This window comes from Monodon monoceros, unplaced genomic scaffold, assembly GCF_005190385.1.
Source record: "Monodon monoceros isolate NGI ecotype Baffin Bay Population unplaced genomic scaffold, NGI_Narwhal_1 Super_Scaffold_21, whole genome shotgun sequence".
NCBI classification, from domain to species: domain Eukaryota; kingdom Metazoa; phylum Chordata; class Mammalia; order Artiodactyla; family Monodontidae; genus Monodon; species Monodon monoceros.
The window spans coordinates 133563805-133588506 of NW_021703778.1; the positions used below are offsets into that span (position 1 = coordinate 133563805).

Below are 24702 nucleotides of genomic sequence, written 5' to 3' on the forward strand. Positions count from 1 at the left end.
GGGGAAAAGTAATTAGGAAATATGTCCTCAGATAATACTGGGACCAAATGCATAAATGAACTTTATTTTTACTTTCCATACCTGGAAATGATCCATCTTCATCTTATGCTAAGAAATTCTAACCCCAAAGATATCGGGTAGAGTAATTTTGGGGTTCCTTGAAGAAGTGGCCTGCCAGTGATCATTAGGTGATATTGTTTCATACTGTTGTTAGATCCCAGGCCTAAAAGTGAAAGGAACAGAATCTTCCCAAAAAGACATGTTGAAAAAACTGGAGACAGCTTTTACAGCTTTAAAAGTAGCTAAATGTTTGCTAAATGACAAGAGACAGAATAAATAGGTTGCTTTTGACCTAAGAGTTGGAACAACAAAGTGGCTTTAGGAGATACAAAGTAGCAGTTCTTTTTAAAGTACCTGCCTCTAATAATACAGTGTTTGGTTTTTCTTTGTATATACCAGAGCATCTCTTTAAAACACGGATTTTTCTATTAAACTTCTGTTCCTGCAAATGTGGTGTAGGTCAAATCCATGAACAGGTTAAGTCTCTGACAAGAGAGGGATAAAGCACCCCAGCCAATAGGAGACCTGGCTGGTGATGTACTGTTCCCCAGTTCTGATTCATTGGCCGCCTAGGGTTTGTCATTCTATCCGCTGCGGCGTCCGCAAACAGCGTGCGTCCGGCGTGGGTCCGGTTTTCCGTAGTCTAGCCAGCTAAACTGGATTTTGGCCGCCTGCACGTGCAGTTTCAATCAGGTTTAGCAGATCTCTAACTTTTAATAGAAGGAGCTGTTACGTTTTTGATTATCTTCCGGATTTTTAAAAATCCTTCGTTCCTTTAACCTCACTGGAGGTCGATGGAAGTCCCCAGAAGCAGAATCACGTGACTGTCTACCAAGTACAAATAAATACGATGTGAAACCCCATGAGCTACGGACGGAAAACCTGCCAGAAACTCAGAGCATGTGCCTCGTGCGTGTATAGGCTGCACCAGCGTGTGGGTGGGTGGTAGTAGAGTGTGTGGGTTGTTGCCCTTAGGGACGGGAGGTGTGTGCCTGGGGCACCTCAGTTCCGATCCGGGATTCGGATGCTCCCTTCAGCTTGGGCCTGAGGCCGGGGCCGCGAGGCGATTGCGGCGAGAGAAGCCGGGTAGGACAGTGACGTCATCTGCGTCCGCCCCTCCCCCGCTCGCCGGCCCGCGCTGCAGTTCCGGCCCAACGACATCCGGGTCTCTCCAGCTGCTCCACCGCGCCGCGGCTGTAGTTGGGGCTGAGCCGGCGGGGCGGGGCGGGGCGGGGCGGGGCGGGCGGAGGCGTGGGGGAGGGGCAGCACAGCGCCGACGTGAGCGCGCCTGCGCGGGGACGCGCTCGAGGCGGCGGCGGCGCTAAGGGCGGGAGCGCGCGCGGGAGCGAGGGAGCTGTGATCTCTGAGCCAGCCCGGCCCGCAGCTTCGGGTGCTCGGGCGGCTGCAGCTCGGGAACTGGTGGCTGGGGGGGGGGGGGGGGGGGCCCCAAGCAGGTGGGGCGCGAAAGCTATGAATCTTCGGCTCTTCCTCGTCCTCTGGGACCCGCTCTCCGCCTCCCGCTCCAACGCCCGGATGATCTGAGCCGCGAGGGCGCCGAGAGCCGGGGTCCCGGACGCAGCCCGGCTCCTCCCCTCCTCCGCCCCCTCCCCGGTCTGACCTGGACGGCCGCCGCCGCGGTGACCCTCTTCCCGCCCCCTCCCCGGCTGGCGTCGCCGCCGCCGCCTCGGCGGACCAGGGACCTGCCCGCCCTCTGCTGCTCCGGGTAAGCGCGACGCTCGGGCCGAGGGCGGGCGGGCGGCGCGGGCCTGCGCGGCGGCGACCAGGCCTAGGGCCTGTAAACAAGCCGGGCGTCTGCCCGGGCGCTCCCGGGAGGAGACGCGACAACTCCACCCCCTGGTCCGGCCTCCTCCCCGGAGCCGGGCGTCGGGCGGCGAGGGGTTAACGCTCCGCGAGGGAGGCGGTGGGGAGGCGGGGGCGGGGTGTTTGTGGCGGCGGCGGCGCGGGGAGGGGGCGCGACCCTCCGGCCGCCGAGGCCGGGCGGGGTGTTTGTGACTGCGGCGCGGGCGAGGGCCGCGGACCGGCCTGTCCCGAGAGCGGCCGGCGGAACTTTCCCCAAGCGGGGAGGGGGCGTCCGGCACCCGCACCCGCCCGGCCACCCTGGGCTCCAACCCCTGGAGGGAGGCCGGGAGAAAGAAGGGGGGAGGCCTCCTTTGGACCGGACTTGGCCTCGAAACACTGAATTCTGGAGAATTAGCTTCAGGTTTTATAGGGGGCGGAGCTGAGCGTGAGGCTCTTTCAGAACTCGGCAGTGATGCTTCCAATTCATTCATTATTAAGGCATCGAACGAATCCACCGAAGTAAATCGAACTGATTTCTTCTTTTTTTAACCGTGTAAATTGTGTGGGTAAAAGTTGTTGATGTTAGAGTTTGGTTGAGATGTGGTTCTGTTCAGCTTGTACATTTTAAATATTTTCTTGAAGGACAGCTGGCTGTGGAGTGCCTCTACCAACCGCAGTTTTAGATACGTTTTGAAAATTTCATCACCGGAGGTATTTCTTTTTTCTCAAGCACCGCATGGTACTTAAAAATCCACAAAGGTCATACTTCAGTTGTCCAAGCCAAGAAATCTGTTCGCCTCCCCGCCCCTAACCCTAAATTTTCTGCTAATTGGAGTAATGAGCCGAATGCATTTTAAGAAGTGATTGGAAGACCATGGGAGGTGTGAAAATCTATGGGAGGTAGTTATTATTTTCCCGGAGTAAATGATTTTGACATTACTGAAGGAAGTTAGGAATTTAAAAAAAAATTGTTCTGAGGAAAAAGGTTTAATCTTTTCAAATTTGCACACTGGAATTTTAAACACAATCACTTTTTAGGTGCACAGAGCTCTGAAGAGTCAGAGGGCTTATTTATTTTAACAGTGCTCTTCTGAGCCTTAGGGATTCCAGAGCTCTCAGGAGTCCAGCAGGGCTTGCTCCCCAACTGCTCTTTAACTCGAACAACTTCACTTTTATATTTTTATCTTTTTACGTATTGGGCCTTTTCCAGAGTGTAGTTCTGTAACTCTGCAGATTAGGAAACTGACTAGGGCAATAGTGACCCACGCCTCTGCCTCTTTTATAAATATAGCTGTTCCCTTTATTGATTTAATGTTTCTTTTGCCAATAAATAATTTGAAGCCCAAAATAACATTCCTTGTTTGATGTTTTAGTTCTGTTCCTATGTGTAACTCACATATATCTGTTTAAACATTCAGTCATGCAAGGCTGATTACTTTTAACCTGCAAGTTATAGCAATACCACATGAAACTATAATGAGCTAGGCATGGAAGTTAAGACATTTTTGATTAGATATCACTAAATATTTTTCACATCAGTGAAGTAATTATATTATGGGAGAGGTATATTAAGACTGGTAAAGTTTGGCTAGCTACCTCAGTATACATTTGAGAAATAAAATGGTTGAATGATTGAGTCATCAAAAATTCTTTTTATGTGGTGTGTGTGTGTATTTTAACATATAATATAAAAGTGGTTTATATTTTAGTTTGAAGAGCAAAAGTGATGCCCATAATTACAATGTAAACTGTTGAAGGGAACACTGCACTAGGAGACAATAATTGTTTGGTCATGACTGTGCTCCAAAATAATCAGCAAAGCCAAAGGGGTAGATTATATTATCAAATGTACTGTCCAGTTGTTATATTTTTTTATTCTCAACATTGTCTATTTAATATGCTTTGACTAAATGCCTGTTATGTGCCAGGCACTTAGATGTTTCAGCATTCTGAAGCTGATTTTCTTTCTGGGTTGTCTCTTATTTAAAAGAATTTAAAGTTGTTGATTGTTATTTAGGAAAGATATTCCTGTAGGTAGCTTTTATTGATTTTTCTGTTGGGATTGAGAAGTCTAGAAAAACTCTTGGGAGGAAGGCAGATGGAGATTCCACAAGAGACAAAGGGTGGTTGAGACTACAGGTTTGAACAAGCACACGACCCTTGGTAATTTTATGTGGAGGGCATTTTAAGAACACATTGTTAAGGTTTTTCTGTCAGTTCAAGCTGAGTCTTGCTTATCTTGACTTGTTAAGAAACCTTCATTTGAAAATTTGTTCTCTAATACCCAATTTTTTTCAAAGAAATTAATAGTACATCGTATTGTCACATGGTAAATATTGCTAAGCAGTTAGTAAAAACCTACAGTCTTTGAATTTGTTCCCATAACACCTAGACTGTTTATTATAATAGCTAATAGCATGTGTAGCTGATTCTGGTTTAGCTGTAAATGCTTATTTATTTAAAAATTTAATACTAAAGACTGACATATGTCCATAGGGAGCTTGTTATCCCTGAAATGCTCATGCATGAGAGCTGGATTAATTTCTTAAGATGTGAGGTTGTGATCATGTAGAAACAACTAATTATAAGATGATAATTTCGATGATCCCCTGAATGACTGACTCTTGTCTGGGCATCTGACTCTGAGTGGTACTCCTGACTACTTTCCATCCTTAATCAAATCAGAGGAAGGAGGCAGCCCTGTAAGAAAATCAGCGCAAGTGGTGTCCTGTAAGTTAAACACGATAAAACAAGGTATGGCCCTGTGAAATATATGGACCTTGGGGGACGGGAAAGGTGTTGTGAGGCAACTAGGTAAAACTCTGTGCCTTCCTGTACCCTGGGTAGTAACTTTATGCCAGAATATGTTCTGTCTTCCATCTCATATTACGTTGGTGACAAATTTTTAAAAATTGAGTTGCTTCATTTATTATTTCACTATTACCCAGGAAATTCTCTGGATTTCCACCTGGGATTATTAACTACTCTTATATGAAAGTAGCTTGGGTTAAATTATATCAAGATCAAAAGGTTGATTACCTCTATTTTTTCTTCTTTTGTTTTTTCCAGTGTCTAATGTGCTCCGTATTACACAAGTAACAATTTTATATTTTATTGAGTCTCCAGAATATATTTCTTGATGATTTTGACCTTTATATGTCCTAGATATCTGTGTACTACCTAGATAAGCTCTTTACCTAGCTTTTCTTTTGCTGAGGCAGGTAGGAGGAGCTAGAGAAAGTAATTAAGAGAGGGGAGCTTATGTATACCTTTATCTAAAATGTAATAGACTTTAGAATTTTTCTAAGAAACTGAGGGAAAGGTACTGGATGTTAATGTGTGTTAATAGATTGTTGGTACTGTGTTTATAAAATTAGAGATGTTTTAAACATTCCTTGAGTAAATGTGATAAAGAAGGGAGTTTGAGTTTTTAATATAATTCTTAATATGTTTATCTGGATCCCATTGACTTAGTTTATGTAGTATTCGTGTTTAGGATCTGGATTGAAAGTCACTAGATTTTTTTGTGGCTGATATGATTTGAATTAAAATCCTATGAAACTAAACTTCTAGATACAAAAGAAAGTGAATAATAAAAGCCATAATTTATTGAAAATAAAGCATCAGCCTTTAATTTTCACCACAACCTTCTAAAGCATATGATGTTATCTCTGTGTACAGATGAAGAAATGTAGGCTTAGAGAGTCTAAGTAATGTGCCAGAATCAGAGCTGTAAATACAGAATTATTTTCAGAATACTCTTGAGTAGACTTTTCCCAATTAGATTGTTGTTCCTAGGAATCAAAATTTGAAAAGCTGAATGTTACACTTCTGATACAGATTCCTAGAATTAAAAGAGACCTTACAAATTTATGTAGTTAAGTCTTGCAGTGCAAGATTCCCTTCTAAAACATTCAGTAAAGATTTAAGAACTTAAAATCATTTTTTCATTCCCAAAGTTTCAGAAGTCAACAGAGATAAACAGTTTTATATGTTTGGCTATCATTGTTCAGATCGAGAAATGGAATCAATATTAATTCTCAAATGGTTGATGTCTGTATTGAAGGACTTAGGGAAATGTTTCTGAGTATGTACAGTCAGTGGAGCCACATTGTAGGCTCCAGAGAACATGGTAAAACTTCCTAGTGGGGTGATCTTGGGCAAGCTACTTGATTTTTCTAAGCCTCAGTTTTCTTTATCTGTCAAATGGAAAAGCCTTTCTCATTAGGTAATCTTGAATATTAAATGAAATAATCATGTAAAGCACTTGATGTATTTTCTACTGTAAAGAAATACCAAATAAATGGTAGCTGCTATTATTGAGTATATGAAATCTTGAAATACTTAGGGGAATAGAAACTTAGTGAGTATGAGAGGGTTGTCTTTCAGTATAGTTTTAGCAGTGAGCCTGGAAGACAAACTATAAGTCTTCAGATTGAGTAGAGACTTCAGAAAGGTGCTAAAGGTTGTGGGCATATAGAACTTGTATATGAGTAGACTAAAAGTTAAGAGGTAATGGAAAAGAAAATTGAGTATGAGTAGATTTATTTGACTGTATGAAGCTGGAGAGAAGTCATTAGGTTAATGATTAGGTGGGAGTCGATGGTTAAATAGAGGATAAAGAGTAAGTAATAAAGCAAAGGTGAATGTTCAGACAAGAATGATCAGTAAATGAGGAAGGACACAGGTTGGTGTTTTGAAGAGGAGTTACGGTTCATGATTAGAAATGATCAAGAAGATATTGCTACAGAAAAGATACAAAAGAGAGTAAGAAAAATAACTTATTCTAATTAACTCAGTTCTTGTGAAACAAAAAAAGAAAATTTCATGATTAGAAATGGTCAAGAAGATATTGCTACAGAAAAGATACAAAAGAGAGTAAGAAAAATAAATTATTCTAATTAACTCAGTTCTTCTTGTGAAACAAATAAAGAAAATAGGGAGTCTTCATGAAAGGCATTAAGGCTTTGTATGTGGGTCCTGGGTTATATAAGGTTGAAAAATTGTACTGGAACATTTCAGGTCTTACTACCTCATACCCAAACGATGTTTTAACACTCCAACTGTTGTTTTCTACTAGCATCTTGTACTGCATCTCCCTCCTCCATCACATTATTTCTCTGCTCAGTATGTTGAATGACTCCCTTTTGCCTCTAGAATAAAGCTTAGAATTCTTGGTTTGGCTTTGACACTTGCCATGATTGGACCTCAGGACTATCTATTTTCAACCAAACTGGTCCTCTTGCCATCTCTGGAGCACACCCTGAACTTTTCTCTCTCTCAGTGGGTCTTTGCTCATGCTAATTGATGGTTCAGAATTCTTGTCCCTCCTTCTCCAGCTTTTGTTTTCTTTTTTTATCAAAGCTCATTTCTATTATTTTCTCCCCCACAAAACCTTTCCTGATCACCAGAGTGTTTCATTTCTGTTCTCTCTGTACTTCTACAGCATTATGATTGTATTATTTGTATGGCTTTAATCATATACTTTACTGTTTATGTTTTAAGTATAATTGTGTGTTCAATTTAATTATAAAATTCAGAAGGGGAAAATGCAATAACTTTACTGTACCCAAAGCCTGGCACAGTGCCTGTGGATAGTGGACATTCAGATATTTTGTAAGTATTAGGCAAAATCTACCTGAGAATGGGAGTGATTGCTGTAGCAGGTGGCGGAAGAAGTTAAAAGCTTTCTGGTGGCAGGTATTTCTGACTCTCTTCTTATATATTATTTTGGCTGAACCTGAATTTTTTTTTTTTTTTTTTTTTTGGCCGCACCACTTGACTTGCAGGGTGTTAGTTCCCTCACGAGGGATTGAACCTGGGCCATGGCAGTGAAAGCACTGAGTCTTAACCACTGGACTGCCAGGGAACTCCTCTGAACCTAGATTTTAAGTGTGAAGATTATACAGATCAGAAGGGTGGCAGAGTTGTTATGTTGGTATAGAAAATTATGTTGGCTGGTTTTGGACCTAAGTATTTCATTTTAACTTCTTATATTTTGGCTGTGAGGGTTAACAGGACATTCATGACCATCATGCATCTCTTTCCAGAGTTATATTTGCAAATATTATGAAGTAGGCATCCTTTTAACAGAAAGGAATTGCGGAATCACAGGAAATAGACAATGTATTGGTTAAAAAACGGAGGTAACTATCAACTTTTTAAAAAAATTTTTTTATAGAGCAGATTTTTATTATTTATCTTATACATATTACTGTATATATGTCAATCCCAATCTCCCAGTTCATCCCACCCCCCCACCCCCCTCACACTTTCCCCCCTTGGTGTCCATATGTTTGTTCTCTACATGTGTCTCTATTTCTGCCCTGCAAACCAGTTCATCTATATCATTTTTCTAGATTCCACATATATGCATTAATATACGATATTTGTTTTTCTCTTTCTGACTTATTTCACTCTGTATGACAGTCTCTAGGTCCATCCACGTCTCTACAAATGACCCTATTTCGTTCCTTTTTATGGCTGAGTAATATTCCATTGTATATATGTACCACATCTTCTTTATCCATTCGTTTGTTGATGGGCATTTAGGTTGCTTCCATGACCTGGCTATTGTAAATAGTGCTGCAGTGAACATTGGGGTGCATGCGTCTTTTTGAATTATGGTTTTCTCTGGGTATATGCCCAGTAGTGGTATTGCTGGGTCATATGGTAGTTCTATTTTTAGTTTTTTAAGGAACCTCCATACAGTTCTCCATAGTGGCTGTATCAGTTTACATTCCCACCAACAGTGCAAGAGGGTTCCCTTTTCTCCAAACCCTCTCCAGCATTTGTTTGTAGATTTTCTGATGCCCATTCTAACTGGTGTGAGGTGTACCTCATTGTAGTTTTTGTTTTTGTTTTTGTTTTGCAGTACATGGGCCTCTCAGTGTTGTGGCCTCTCCTGTTGTGGAGCACAGGCTCCAGACGCGCAGGCCTACCGGCCACGGCTCACGGGCCCAGCCGCTCGGCGGCATGTGGGATCTTCCCGGACTGGGGCACGAACCTGCGTCCCCTGCATCGGCAGGCGGACTCTCAACCACTGCGCCACCAGGGAAGCCCCCTCATTGTAGTTTTGATTTGCATTTCTCTAATAATTAGTGATGTTGAGCAGCTTTTCATGTGCCTCTTGGCCATCTGTATGTCTTCTTTGGAGAAATGTCTATTTAGGTCTTCTGCCCATTTTTTTATTGGGTTTGTTTTTTTAATATTGAGCAGCATGAACTGTTTATATATTTTGGAGATTAATCCTTTGTCCATTGCTTCATTTGCAAATATTTTCTCCCATTCTGAGGGCTGTAATTTTGTCTTGTTTATAGTTTCCTTTGCTGTGCAAAAGATTTTAAGTTTCATTAGGTCCCATTTGTTTATTTCTGTTTTTATTTCCATTACTGTAGGAGGTGGGTCAAAAAAGATCTTGCTGTGGTTCATGTCAAAGAGTGTTCTTCCTATGGTTTCCTCAAAGAGTTTTATAGTGTCTGGTCTTACATTTAGGTCTTTAATCCATTTTGAGTTTATTTTTGGGTATGGTGTTAGGGAGTGTTCTAATTTCATTCTTTTACATGTAGCTATCCAGTTTTCCCAGCACTCTTATTGAAGAGAATGTCTTTTCTCCATTGTATACCCTTGCCTCCTTTCTCATAGATTAGTTGACCATAGGTGCATGGGTTTATTTCTGGGCTTTCTGTCCTGTTCCACTGATCTATATTTCTGGGGTTTTTTTGCCAGTACCATATTGTCTTGATTACTGTAGCTTTGTAGTATGGTCTGAAGTCAGGGAGTCTGATTCCTCCATCTCCTTTTTTTCCCCTCAAGATCGCTTTGGCTACTATCAACTTTTAATTTGAGTCAAACAAATGTCTGATATATGAATAGTCTGTTTTCATATAAATCTCTAAGCTAAACTTTAAACCATATCAAATTGTTATGCTATTTCTAGTATTTAGACAATGAATAGTAAAATTTCCTTTATTGAATTTTTTGAATGGATAATTTTATATAGGCTGTCTGTGGCTGCTTAGATCCATTTATTGGAGTATGATACTAATGAGACCAGAATCATGAATTTGATTCTTTGTGTGGCTCTTAACTTTTTCTAGCCTTAACATTAGCTAGTAACAACGATAACTGACATTATTGACCACTTATATGCCAGGCATTATCATAGAAATTTTCAAGTACTAGCTCATTAAATCTTTATATCTATCTGTATGAGATAGATACTACTATTACTTGTATCTTAAAAGATCGGGAAATTAAGACAGAGGTTAATTTTCACAGCTAGTAACAGAAGCCAAACACATGTCCTTGGACTTTTCAAATAATTATATATGTGGGTCACTGCAGTTTCATTGCTACTGCTATAAGTAACTCTTCTGGCGATTGTAATGGGTTAGAAAATCTTTGTACATGAAGGGTATGGCTACAGTTCCATTGTACCCAGAGAGTGAATCTTGTGATTGAGCTGCAATCTGAGGTGGAAGTATACATAAAGTTGAAAAGTACAGTATCACATGTCATGTCAGCTCCCTTTAGAACTTTTCACCAAGAAGAACCATTAAATTTTTTAATATAAAAAGCACGTAAGTTAAAGCTATAATACAACTAGTACTATAAACCGTACACAATTTTGTCTTATGGCTTATTTTATTCATGTTCACTTCTATGCCTCCCACTGACATAAATGATTTCATCAGTCCTTCATTCAAATGAAATTCTTAGTGAGTTTAGGAAGAGAGTCTTAAATACAAGCTAATTGGTCTCACAATAGAGATTATACTATAAATGGAACATTTCAATATTAAGATTTATTAAAAGTAAATTCCTTGAAAGCAGGGACCAGGTTTCATTTATTTTAAATAAGTGCTCAATATATGATTGTTTAATCTTTGTAGTCTCCCTGCTCATTTTCTGATAAACACATGACAAAGAAAATCGAATGTGAGCCAGAAATACAGCATACTATGAGAGAGCATAGGTCACAGATAATCTAGTTTAAATTTAGGCTGGTGCTTTGTATTCATTTGTGATATGACTGTCTCAGGAAGGGGTGTAGATAAACACGTTGTTTGGTTGGTTGGTTGTTTTGTTTTGAGTCCTGCTGTATGTGGCTTAATTATTTTATTTAAAAATATGCTATTCAGGAACTGTTGTACTGCTTCAGAGAATAAGAACATAATTCATTACCAACTTTGAATGTCTTGACTTCTTAGCCCTGCTCCTTGTCTTTAGTATGAGTGGTAGAAAATTGTGTCATATTTCATATTATGTCTATAGGAGATATGCAGTTTGCTTACTTTGTTACCAAAATTTAGTAATGAAAATGTTAACGATAAGGATAAGCAAGGAGTGGCTATATATATATTTTTTGTTTTGTTTTACAAACAGAATTGCAAAACTTACCAGACTTTAGAAAAACATTTTTGCAATATTCCATCATACTTCAGAATATAAATAGGTAGTAAACAAAATTTTCACTTTTCATAAAGCAGTAGAATATCATCCTTGTTTGGATGTCAAGGGGCTGATCTTAGAATTGGCAGCTTTTGTGGTCAACCCACAGTTTAACCCTACGTTACTCCATATCTGTCTTCATTTTCTCTCTATAAATGCTTCCTGATACTACAAGCAAGTACTTTAACAACTAGTCAACCATCTAGAGTGATCTTATAGTGGTTTGCTACAGTCAGTAGAATCAGGAGCTCCTTAAGTGCAAATGGGATTGTTCATTTTATACAGTAAAACTCCCAGACTAAATTTAAGATATTTTTGTCTAAAATACATTGAAAGTAGATTCCTAGCTCCCAGTAATTACTCCTTTGCATTTAAATTACCTTATACTTTGCTTCTTACATAGAAAAGACTTTAAAAAATGTACCCATTCATGAATGTTAAATGAATGAGCAGATGAATAAGTAAATAGCCCAGGGAAAGAGAATGTATAGGCTCTAAATTCTAGTCAAAACTACATCTTTTCTCTTTTCTCCCCTTCAGCATATCTCATGTGGCATTTTTCAGTAATGAATGTGTATCTAATGATGTTGAGAAACTTTTAAAAGTCATTAATGAACAGTAATCTGAAAATCAAGTTTTTGACTGGTAACCTGCAGCTTTGCAGGGTCTGATATTTTAATAGTAGAAATCAATTGTGTTCTGTAGAGATTTTAAAAAATTAGAACTATGTATTCTATAGAATAACAAAGTGGAAATGGTAGGATACAATTCAACTTCTATGGGAATACCTTTTCCTGGGTAGAAAACAATTCCTAACTCTGTTGACAAGGGAGAAGTCATGATGATGTCCCATATATTAATCAAGTGTCACTATGTACTAGGTACTTTTGAACAGAAGAGACATGATTCCTTCCCCCATGGATCTTAAAATCTAAAGATTCACAGGGCCTTCTGTGCTATGATAAGAGAAACACTGGATTCTGTGAGCTCATGACTAATGGTAGATCTACTTCCCGAGACAGAGGAGAAGTGGTAGGGAGTTGAGAAATTTATTTTAGGCCACGTCATTTGAGGTATGGCTAATCAAGTATAGGAGGTGGTTGGATATATATAGAGAGAGAAAGAATTTTCACTTTCAAAAAAACCCTTTTTTCTTTTACTTTCCAGCACCCTTTTCCATATACACAAAGCATCTCATATCGCAGTTTATGGACTCAGTGAATTATTCTGTTTTGAAGAATGTTAGATTTTATGGACAGAAGTCTATCTTTTAAAGGCATATACTTTTTGGTCCTTTTTTCCAGCAGAGACCTTATTCATACGTGTAAAATATTTAGAATCTTCACATATTTTGTGTTTGAATGAACCTTTTACCATCTTAAATATTTAATAAGTTTTATTTTTCCCTTATTTCAACTTAAGTACGCAGGGTTATCAGCAAACACTTATAAATGTTCTCTGTGAGGGGTTTTGTTTTTTTTCAAGCAAAATTAAAAATGATGGATTGGCTGAGGTCAGTTATTGTTTTCTGGGTCAGTCAGAGTCTGAATCCTCAAATATGCAAGAATTAAAAAACAGGGGCTTCCCTGGTGACGCAGTGGTTGAGAGTCCGCCTGCCGATGCAGGGGACACAGTTCGTGCTCTGGTCTGGGAAGATCCCACATGCCACGGAGCGGCTTGGCTCGTGAGCCATGGCCGCTGAGCCTGCGCGTCCGTAGCTCCGCAGTGGGAGAGGCCACAGCAGTGAGAGGCCCGCGTACCGCAAAAAAAAAAAAAACCAGCAAACTGGGAATTGAATCCACTTCTCAATATGTAGACTTCTCAATGTGTATAAGTTATCCAAAACTGAGAAATTTGAAATAGTTAACAGATGAAGCAAATTGAGATTGTGAATACCAGAACAGTCTTAGGAAACTTTAAAAACTAAATCTATGCCATCTAAATCTTTTAATGTTTTGCTTATACTATAATGTTTAGTAAAAATAGGTCAGTATCTAATTTTATAGTCACTAGAACCCTCCAACTAAATTAAGGTTAGGTATTTTTCAGGCAATTGTGTACTTCTAAATTTTACTTTTAAAAATTGTGCGGTACATACCTTTGTGGCAATTTAAGAAGACTACCTTATGGAGTATGTGATTCAGATAACAGCACATGTCTAGAAGATGGTGATACATTAAAAAATCATGAAACATGAAGGAAACATCAAAAGTGGCAAGCTCTGTCTCACACACACTTTGTGAAATTGAAACTGCTGCTAATATCTGTGTAAACTGACTATAGTTTGCGTACTAAATGACTTGTGTCATGGGCTTTATGGAAATACTATTTAGCATAAAAGAGCTTTATCTGACTTATTTTCGTTGGTTTGATTGGTTGACTTTGTTTTTTGAAATTTCATTTTTAACGTTTTAATTTAGGGTATTATTTAACTCAGTAACAGTATTTTGCATTAGAATTCATGTGAGTGAAATTTGGTTTGTTGAAGGAGGTTAAGTAAATATTTAATTGAAAGAGTGAAGTAAATATTTAGTTGAAGCTGTAAGATGAAGAGATACTGAGCAGCTGAGAAATTTTCAGGTAACTTATTTTAATCTGTGAAAAAATTTTAATATAGTATTTTTCATGTTACTACAAATAATATATAGTCATCTTTTTAAACCTTTTTATGCAAAATAAAATATAGATACAGAAAGCCATATAAAACCATAGTAATCTTTTAAAATGGCTTTATTAAGATATAACAGTAGCATGAAATTCACCCATATGAAGTTTACCACTCAGTAGTTTTCAGTGTATTAACAGAATTGTGCAACCATTACCACAATTTAATTTTAGAACATTTTCATCACACCCAAAAGAAATCTTGTTCTCATTAAGAGTCACTCCGCATTCTCTTCTCCCCTATCCTTTGTCAACCATTTATCTACTTTCTGTCTCTAGGTTTGCCTTTTGGATATTTCATATAAATGGGATCCAAATAACTTTTTGATCAGTGATTTCTAGCCTGATAAACATCATGTATATCTCATGAGATAGCCAGCTATGAATAATTTAGCCTCTTTTTATAGCTTAAATAATGGCTGTTTCCTCCTCTGTGACCAGGAAAAATTATTTAGTAATTGGAAATACTATCCAAATTTAAACCAAGAATCAGGTTCTTCACTAGTAGTATAAACTTCAAGGAATATGTAGTCCTCACCTCCAGTAGTGCTTTTCACTGTGGGTTGCTCAGTAGCCCCTCAGCTTTGTTGATGTAGTAGCCATTTCTCTCCTACTTAACAAACTCAGATTTGCATGAATTCACTGAAATATTTTCCTTGCCTGAACTCTGCCTTCTTACTCTCCCCTAAACACAAGAATGAGGACGAATTAAAAGCAAGAAAGGGAAAACAGAAGAGATTGATTGCTCAGACTAGGGAGGGACAAAGAGCAAGAATAGAAATGGTATAAAATTTTTAAAGAGACTTAATTTGTGGGCAGAAGAATAATAAAACTTGGAGGTTGCTTAGAAGAGAGTAAGACCTAGAGGGAAGAAGCAGAAGGCAAAAATGTTATAATATATTGGAAGATAAGAAGATAAGTGAAATATAGAAAATTTTCACTTCTGAATTTTAGTCATATGTCTGTGAAGCACAAATGATGAATCCATTTTCTGGTGAGGTGTATTGCCCTTATTTTCTTTTCACAAATTTGTAGGAATTTTGAAGCTGAGCCATAGTCATATGTTTCTTTTGGGTTATTTGAAGATCCTCAGGTTTGAACCTGTGCAGACTCAGAAACTCCTATCACCTTGGGACTATTCTTTAGAGAAATCCCAGAGAAAATAAAAATGGCACTGTGCCCCTGGGCTTTCTGAACTGAAGGGGCAGAATCCTATTCTGGGTGCTACCATATTGGACTGCTTCAGAGTTCTAGAATTAGCCAGAGAATGGCACTAATAGAGAAATTGCTGCTGCCAAAGAAAATCTTGATTTGTTAGAGGTGCCTTCTGGTTGGATTAGAATTGTTAGTGAGATTTTAGGGATACTCCGTAAAATTGTCCCCAGAGATCTTGAATCCCACATATAGCTTTTAAAGTCAGTAAAGTCCTATAATAAGCAAACTGGAAATTTGAGGGGAGGGGAGTGCACACTAATGGGAACTGTTAGGACCTATATTTGACCACTTGGATGATATGTTTAAAATCCGATATTCAGCTCCTTATCAGAAATATGCCTACAATGTTTTATATATACATTTTTAAGGCAAAGCTGATGAAGATAGATTACATTTTCTTTAGAACAACTGAGATTTATTATTTAACAGGTAAAATGTGTTATCTAATTTAAGTGAATGTTTTAAGTATTGGAAACCAAGTTTACGAAATATGTGTATAATTTGCTTTAATAACAAGCATTCCTTTATTTACAAAAGAACTCCTCTATATATAATCTATGACTGTTTATTAGATTATTTATATTGTGGAAAGAGAAGCTTAAGAGTACTTGTTGATTTGACTGACTAATCTATAAGATTGAGCTTTATTACAAGAATATTTAACCAGAGAAACCTGTGAAAATATTTTTGGTCTTGAGGAGGATTGGAGGAATGTTCTAGAGGAATGTTCTTGGCCCTGTGAACTGCAAACTAATGGACCATATAAGAAACTTCTATCTCTAACTAAAGAAAGATGTGAAAATTTAAAGATTGCTATGATTTAAGTATATTTAGAAAATATGAGATACCAGAGGAGCATTTGTCAAATGAAATTAAGCCTCACTGTATAGGGTAAGGTACCATTATTTTGCTGGTGTCTTCTGATTCTCAGTGGAATAGATGTTGGTAATAGGGTCTAGAGAGCTCTACAACTTCTATGTTCCAGGGAGTTGACATGAACAGAGATTAGTTAGTATTTCCTGGGCTTCCAGGAGCACTGCAATGTCCAGGTCTTAAATTTCTTAGCGCCTACATCTGTGGACTGTTTATGCTGCTTACTGTTGTTGGAGAATTTAGTTTTCTTTTTCACCTTCCTCTTTCTCTCATACTTTGGTTGTAGGTTTTTTGAAGTGAATGTAATTTTTTAAATTTCCTCAACTCAATGAGCTAATTTACTGCATTTATTTATAATCTGCTGTTTAAATCATCCTTTGGGTTTTTAATATCAACGATTTTTTACTTTGATTTCTTTTTTTAATTTTATTGAAGTATAGTTGATTAACAATGTTGTGTTAATTTCTGCTATACAGCAAAGTGACTCAGTTGTACATATATATTCTTTTTCATACTCTTTTCCATTATGGTTTATCAAAGGATATTGAATATAGTTCCCTGTGCTATACAGTAGGACCTTGTTGTTTATCCGTCCTATATATAATATTTTGCATCTGCTAATCCCAATCTCCCAATCCTTCCCAACCCCCACCCCACCTCCCCCTTGGCAACCACAAGTCTGTTCTCTATGGCTGTGAGTCTGTTTCTGTTTCGTAGATATGTTCACGTCATAGTTTAGATTCCACGTATAAGTGATATCATATGGTATTTGTCTTTCTCTTTCTGACTTTTCGCTTAGTATGATAAACTCTGGGTCCATCCATCTTTTGTAAACACATCCATGTTTGCAATAATGCAAATGGCATTATTTCTTTTTAATGGCTGAGTAATATTCCATTGTATACAGTATACCACATCTTCTTTATCTGTTCATCTGTTGATGGACATTTAGGTTGTTTCCCTGTCTTGTCTATTGTACATAGTGCTGCTATGAACATAGGGGTGCATGTATCATTTCGAATTATAGTTTTGTCTGGGTATATGCCTGGGAGTGGAATTGCTGGATCATATGGCAACTTTATTTTTAGTTTTTTGAGGAACCTCCATACTGTTTTCCATAGTGGCTGCACCAATTTACATTTCCACCCAATTAAAAAAACAATTTTTTAAAATTTCCAAATGTGACATTTAATTCTTTCCCAGTTTGCCTGGTAATTTTTAAATAATTTCTTATTTCTCATTTTTCTGTTTTTTTTAACCTTATTAAACACTTCATACATAGTTATTTTATATCTTATATTCATTAATTCTAATATCTGAAGTCCTAATGAGATAGGAAGGAAGGCGGCAGGGCACAATCATTAAGAACAGGGTACCACAAAAACTGGTTAGAACCTAGTTGGCCCAAGATGGTGGAAGATTCAACTTCCAGTAGACCTTGAGCTTCATTATACACTCATGGTAATACATTAGCATGCTAAATGACACACCCACGGGTGCCATGACAGTTCCCAGGCTGACCATAAAAGGCCAAAAAGTGGGTGGTGCCTCAATTCCTAGAAATATCTGCCCCTTGTCCAAGATAGTTAGGATATTCCTTCCACCTGTTAGCCTATGAAATTACCCAACCCATAAATACTAGCCACCCCCACACCTCTCACCTTTTGAGACGGACCACATTCTCTCTGTGGAATTTGTATCTCCCAGCACAGCTCTCACTTTCCTAGAGGACCCCATGCCGTGGGGCTGCCTCTCTTTCGCCCTCCAAGACAGCCCACACTCTGTCTATGGAGTGTGTATCTCTCTAAATAAATCTGCTTTCAGGCTCACTCTTGAATTCTTTCCTGTGCAAAGTCAAGGACCCTCACTTGGTGGCCCGTCCCAGGGACTCACTCAAGATCTGGGACATGACCATCTTCTCACACCCCATTTTTCCTACACCATCAAGGGAGTATTTGTTATATGTTAACTCCTACTCATGGCAACTTGTTTCCTTGTATATTTGATTTTTTTCATGAGCTTATATTTGATTAAACACCAAACATTCCTCCATCATGTGTATAATTGCCTACAATTTTATTTCCCCTTTTTGTAGCATAAATTTCATTTCCTTGTTTATAGTTAATACCTAATTTAATCGGCCACTATATTTTACCAGTCTTTGAACTTATTGTTCCTTGTATCTCACTCTTGGATTCACCTTTCTTCTTGCTAAAGTATATCCTTTAGTAATTTTTTTAGCAACAGAGTATGGCTTGTAAATGTCCTTAGTTTTTGTCTGAAAGTATATTTTATTACACAGTACATTTTTTTTTTTGCAAATAAAAATTCTTGATTAATAGTTTTTTTCCCGCTTCCTATCAGCACCCTCAAGATATTATTTCATTGTATTATGAAACTTGGCAAACTTGGAACTCTGAGAAGTCTGGTCTCTACCTAATTGTTATGCCTTTGTATGTAATTTTTTCCTCTGGTAGTTTTTAAAAAGATTCCTTTTCCGTATCCTGTCACCAGTATTTACTGTGTGACCTTCGGCAAGTTCTCAACAGAGGTAATGAAATAGTATCTGTATTATAGGGGTTGTTGTGATGATTGCATTAATAGATGTAAAGCATTTAGAGCCCTGCATATTTCAAGTATGATATAAATGTTAGTATTTGTTTGTTTTACCATATTTGATGTTCTGAACACATTCCCATGGTATGCCTAGGTATGTGTATGTTGTGTTATCTGTAGGCACTCTTTGAAATAGATTGTTGATCTGAAGTTCAGTTCTAGGAAATTCCTTAGCCTTTATATCTTCGAATATTGCTTTTTTAGTAATCCTTAATCTCTGTGTTTTGTTCTAGGCAGTTCCTACGTACATTTTCCAATTTACTAATTCACACTTTGACTTTGTTCAGCTACTTTATGTGGCCTCGGTTGCTTTTCTCAGTGAATACTTTCTCATGTTCAGGTTCTCTCACTCACTTATTGCCACCTATTCTGGTTTGACTTCTGCTATTCTTTTTTTTTGTTTGTTTTATAAATTTATTTATTTATTTTTGGCTGTGTTGGGTCTTCGTTTCTGTGCAAGGGCTTTCTCTAGTTGCAGCAGGCGGGGGCCACTCTTCATTGCGGTGTGTGGGCCTTTCACTGTCGTGGCCTCTCGTTGCAGGGCACAGGCTCCAGACGCGCAGGCTCAGTAGTTGTGGCTCACAGGCCTAGTTGCTCCGTGGCATGTGGGATCTTTCCGGACCAGGGCTCGAACCCACGTCCCCTGCACTGGCAGGCAGACTCTCAACCACTGCGCCACCAGGGAAGCCCTGCTATTATCCTTTTACCCCCTTCTTGTCTGTTGTTCTTTTTAGCTTTGGAAGGATCCTAAACATACACATTTTAAGTTATTTTCTGATTGCTACTTTTTCTTCTAGATGGAATTCCTACAATTTTTGATGTTCGTTGGCTGTCCATCTTAGTTTAGTTGTCCCGGTGTGTTTTGGAGTTTGGTTTCATATTAGATAGAATTTTTTTGTTTTCTTTTTTTTCACCCTTCTTATCCAGTGTTTTTTTGCATGCGCCTTTACCTTGTCTCTGGGGTGCCAAGTCTGAAACCATGTCTTATATTGGAGGCTTGGTTCCCCTGATTCTTGATAACATCAGGATCAGGCTTATCTCTCCAAGAAACAAAGACTTAAAGAAGGTGTGTGCTTCTGTTGAAGGAGCACGTAATTTCATTTAAACTAAATTCCCTGGCAATGGCTAGTAAGTAGCTTTTCCCTCCTCCTTTTACAAGCATGAGAGCCCCTCCACCACAGGCATTCGTCTCAGTGAGGCTGGTTTCTATCCCAGCCTTGCATGGGGGCATTTTTAGTTCTGTCACTATCCCTACAGGATGTGGACTTCTGTGCATCTCTGTTACTTGAGCCCAGGCGAGTCACAGTTTCAGTTTCACCAAGTGCTTTGTATTTCAGGAGTTTATCTTTAGCAGGTGGCTTGGTCTTCTTAATTTTCTGTTTTATAGTAATGTATTTTAAAAATACATTTGGAACAGAGGAACACTTCAAAGTGTGAATATACAAAACCATTTTAATGGAAATCATCATTTAAAATTAATGTATTATATATCATACATAGCCTTCAGAAAGGTACCAGTTTGCTCTCCTATGTACGAGAAGTATATTTTTTTTACTCCTTTGCCAATAGTGGACGTTATAAATTTTTGATCTTTGGTAAAGTAATGTGTGAAAAATAACTTTATTTTATGGCTAGTGAGATTCGTCATTGCTCCATATATTATTGGCCACTTGCATTCTTTTATGAATTTTATTGTCTGTTCGTGTTCTTTGTCCATTTCTTCTCCTTTAAAGTGTTCATTTTGTTGTCTTATAAGACTTTTGTTATTTTGGGAATATTAACTTTATCATGTATATTTGCCTTTCAGGCTTATGAGCTTTGTTTTATAGTGCAGAAGTTTTATTTCTCTGGAGTTACTTTTTATTCCTTTGGAGTCTGTCAGTCTTTTCCTTTTTGCCATTGTGGCATACTTAGAAAGTCCTTTCCTACCATAAGATTATAGAAATATTTGCCTAGATGTACTTGTATGATTTTATTGTTAGTATTTCAAACTTAAATCTTTAATCACCTGGTGTTTTTTTAAGATCCAGGATAGGGATTCAGCTTTCCTCCATGGGAGGGCAGGAGTGGAATAGGCCAGCCGTTCTAACACCAATTATTGAATTTTTGTTCCTGCAGCTCTTTCTGGAGTCTTGGTTCTATTCCACTGATCAGTTTATCCTGCAGTAGTATTCCCTCTTAAATACCATAATTTGAAATTGTTTTAATATTAGGTATGGCAAATTCTCATGGTTTTTAGAATGTTTTGGCTGTTCTCATGCATTTAATCTTTCATATGAATTTTGGAATCATTTCATCAAGGTCTGGGAACAAAAAGACCCAGTTGTGATTATATTGAATTTATTATTAATAAAGGGATGAAAAATGTCTTTACAATATTGAATCTTCCTATCTCAGAAAAAAGAATGTCTTGTATTCTGAGGCTCTTAAAGGTCATGAATATTTCTTGTTAATTATTCAGATATACCTTTGCTGACATTTTAATTTATTTTCTAAATGATTATTATTGTTAATAGTTTTCTTATATGATTTTCTGTAGTCACATAGCCTTCTTGAACTTTTTCTTCTAACAGTGTTTTAGATTTTGAGTTTGCCATCACATAATCGTTATCTGCAAGTAATAATATGATCTCATAATTTTATGCTTTTTTTTTTTTTTAATGTGACTGCATTGATCAGTATTTCTAGACATTGCTAAATAATAGAGATACGAGCAGGTATCTTTGTTCTTGTTTCTTTCTTGGGAATTGTTCTAATCACTATGCTTCCCTTCTGGCTTGAAATATGTATTATCATATCATAGCCTATGCAGAGACGATCATATGGTTTTTCTCCTTTTTTTTTTTTTTTCTTTGCGGTACGCGGGCCTCTCATCGTCGTGGCCTCTCCCTTCACGGAGCACAGGCTCCGGACGCGCAGGCTCAGCAGCCATGGCTCACGGGCCCAGCCGCTCCGTGGCACGTGGGATCGTCCCGGACCGGGGCACGAACCCGTGTCCCCTGCATCGGCAGGCAGACTCCCAACCACTGCGCCACCAGGGAAGCCCGATTTTTCTCCTTTTAACTTTTAAAGAGGTGACTTAAATTAATGGATTGCCGAATGTATTTAAATTCCTAAAATGAACCCTACTTGGTAACTTGTAAGTAACTAGCGTTACTTGTCTTTATTCCGTAATATATGGTTATATTTTACTTGGGGTTTTTTGCATCTGTATTAATGAATGTGTTTGGACTATAGGTTTATTTTTTTAGTGCTATCTTTGTCAAATTTTACGTCAGGATTGTGTATGTTCATAAAAAGTGATAAGTTTTTTTCTCTCTTCTTTAGGTAGTTTAGGTAATTTGGGAGTTACATGTTCTTTTAAGGCTTAAAACATCTTGGTTGTGAAATTGTCTTGCCTAATGCACTTTTATTTTTAATAACCTCATTTTGAAAACAATTCAGACTTACAGAAAATATAAAAAAAAGAATACAGTGAACTTCCATATTTACCAAATGACCAGTTGTTAACATTTTGCCACATTTTTTTATAAACTCTTTTTTCCCTCTATGTGCACACATGCATATTCTCTTTGCTCACACAAATACATATAAGCCAGCGCACAATCACACATTCCACTTGGTTGTCATATTTTTTCGGTCTTTAACCTCGAATTGTTCTTCAGCCTTTTTGCTTTTTGTTTCTTGTGAGCCCTGGAGCTTTTTCTAAAGATAGTTCTTTGATAACTTTCTCATTTTGTTCCAGAGTTACTGGTCTTTATTCCGTCACTTCTTGGGGGGAAAAAGAAAATTGGTAATTTGTTTTCCTAGAGCATTGTCAATTTCCTTCATATTTTCATATTTATTGACAAAGAATTATACAGTATGTTTTATAAAAAAACAAAACAAAAAACACCTACCTGTGAGGTGAGTTTAGCCTGTTTGGTTTCTAAGTTTGAATTGTAGTTTTTCTCAATTAGGCTAACTAGTGGTTTACCTATTTTAATCATTTTTCTCTCGTGTAATTATCATATTTACCTTAATTTTTCATAACATATTCCTTTGGCTTTCCTTAGGTTTTGTGTGTATGTGTGTGGTTGTTGTTTTTACTTCTTGAATTGAATATTTAGCATACTGGCCTTCACTTTTTTACTAAGAAACTATGAGTTTCCATGAATAAGATTTGGTTACATCTCCTAGAATTTGATATGAGATTTTTCTTATTATTATTGTTTCTAAATATTTTGTAATTGTAAAAATATACAAACTCAATGAAAAGTTGATTAGAAGCATGCCTTTTAAAGCAATTTCCAGATGTTTGAAGTTTTCTTTATTGTTACCAGTATCTACTGTTTGTTGTATTAAAGTCAGATAATATGGTATCATTTGTTTCCTTTCTTTTTCTTTCTTTTATTTGGTCCCCGGGGTGAGATCGGTGGGAGTGCATTAGGAAAAGCTATAAAGCTTTTGTTTTTCAATATACAATCCAATAAATGTTTGAGTTTTAATTAGTGTTTTTAAGTGTGTTTGAACACAATACATAGTTTTGATTTCAGCATATAGTGTTTTTGATAGGTGTGCTATGAATTATCTGGCATAAAAATAGTTATTTAGCACATAAAATTTGTAAGTTAAATTATAATTTTAGACAACACCCATATCAATTTAAAAAAGATACCCATCCTCGTTATTGCTTTATTCCTTATGCTTGCCTTTGATATTAAAATTGCAACCCTTGGTTTCTTTTTGGTTGTATTTGCTTAGTATATTTTGCCCACCCCAAAGCCTTATATACTAGGACATCTCCACTATTGAGTTTCTTGTTTTGATTAATCTCTTGATAGCATTAATCTGTCTTTAAACAGATTTTTCAGAAATGGTACATGTATGATATACCTCTTTAGTGCTGGCATATTTGATAATATCTTTCTATTATCTTCATAATAAATGCCAACATTGCTGGGTCTAGATTTCTTGGAATATACCCCTTTACCCTCAACATTTATAGGTATTAGTTCATTATTGCCTATCATCTGACATTGCAAAGAAGTTTGAGGCCAGCCTGGTTTGTTTTTGTTTTTATTTTTTGGCATGTTTTATTTGTCTAAATTCTCATATTTTTTTTCTTTTTCATTTTTTAAAATATTTTAATTTTATTGGAGTATAGTTGATTTATAATGTTGTGTTAGTTTCAGGTGTACAGCAGAGTGATTTAGTTATACATATAGTCATTCTGTTTTAGATTCTTTTCTCATATAGGTTATCACAGAATATTGAGTAGAGTGCCCTATGCTACACAGTAGGTCCTTGTTGGTTATCTATATTTAGTAGTGTGTGTGTGTGTTCATCCCAAGCTTTCAATTTGTCCCTCCCCTAAATTCTTATATTCTTGAAATTCATTATCTTCACCAAATTATGCTGTGGTATTGGTCAGTTTCTACTAAAATTATCTAGTACTTGATGAATGCCTTGAATCATCAAGTTCAAATTTTCTCTCAGTTTAGGATTAATTTCTTCTTTCTTTGAGGTTTAATTTCTCTTCCATTATTTGATTTTCATTTTACAGTGTACTAATAAACAGTTGAATCTACAGTGTGTGTGTCTTTAATCTACTCACTTTTACCTCTTTATTCTTACTATCTGCATACTGGATGATTTTTCTTATTTTGGTTTTTACTTCTTGTTTTCTATAAGTTCTTTACTTCTCATTATTGCTTTTCATGTTATTTAAAATAATACAATAATGTTTTATCTCTTAAATTTCATTCCTTAGCTCTGTTAATACTTTTTATATTCTAGTTTCTGATTTTTCTTACACACTTATTTTCTTATAGTTCTGGAGGTCACAAGTCCAAAATCAGTTTCATTGAGCCTGCAGGAATGTGCTCAATCTGGAGGCTTTAGGGGGAAAATGCATTCCCTTCCTTTTCCAGCTTCTGGTGGCTGTCAGCATTCTTTGGATTGTAGCCACATCACTGTAATCTTCAGGGCCAGCATCTTCAGATCTCTTTCTGCTCTGTCTTCACATCACCTTCTCCTCTG

At 37.5% G+C, this 24702-nt stretch overlaps 1 protein-coding gene across 4 annotated transcripts in view; it reads left to right on the forward strand.

Moving 5' to 3' along the window:
• The first annotated feature begins 888 nt into the window (after positions 1-888).
• PPM1A (protein phosphatase, Mg2+/Mn2+ dependent 1A) overlaps positions 889-24702 on the forward strand; it is a 43850-nt gene continuing 20036 nt past the window's right edge. Inside the window, exon 1 of one of the 4 annotated variants that reach the window (XM_029238916.1) lies at positions 889-969. The gene's annotated coding sequence lies outside the window, so the exon portion shown is untranslated. Of the gene's footprint in view, positions 999-1472; positions 1784-24702 lie in introns of those variants that run through there. The other 3 variants (XM_029238915.1, XM_029238914.1, XM_029238918.1) reach the window with 3 other exon arrangements.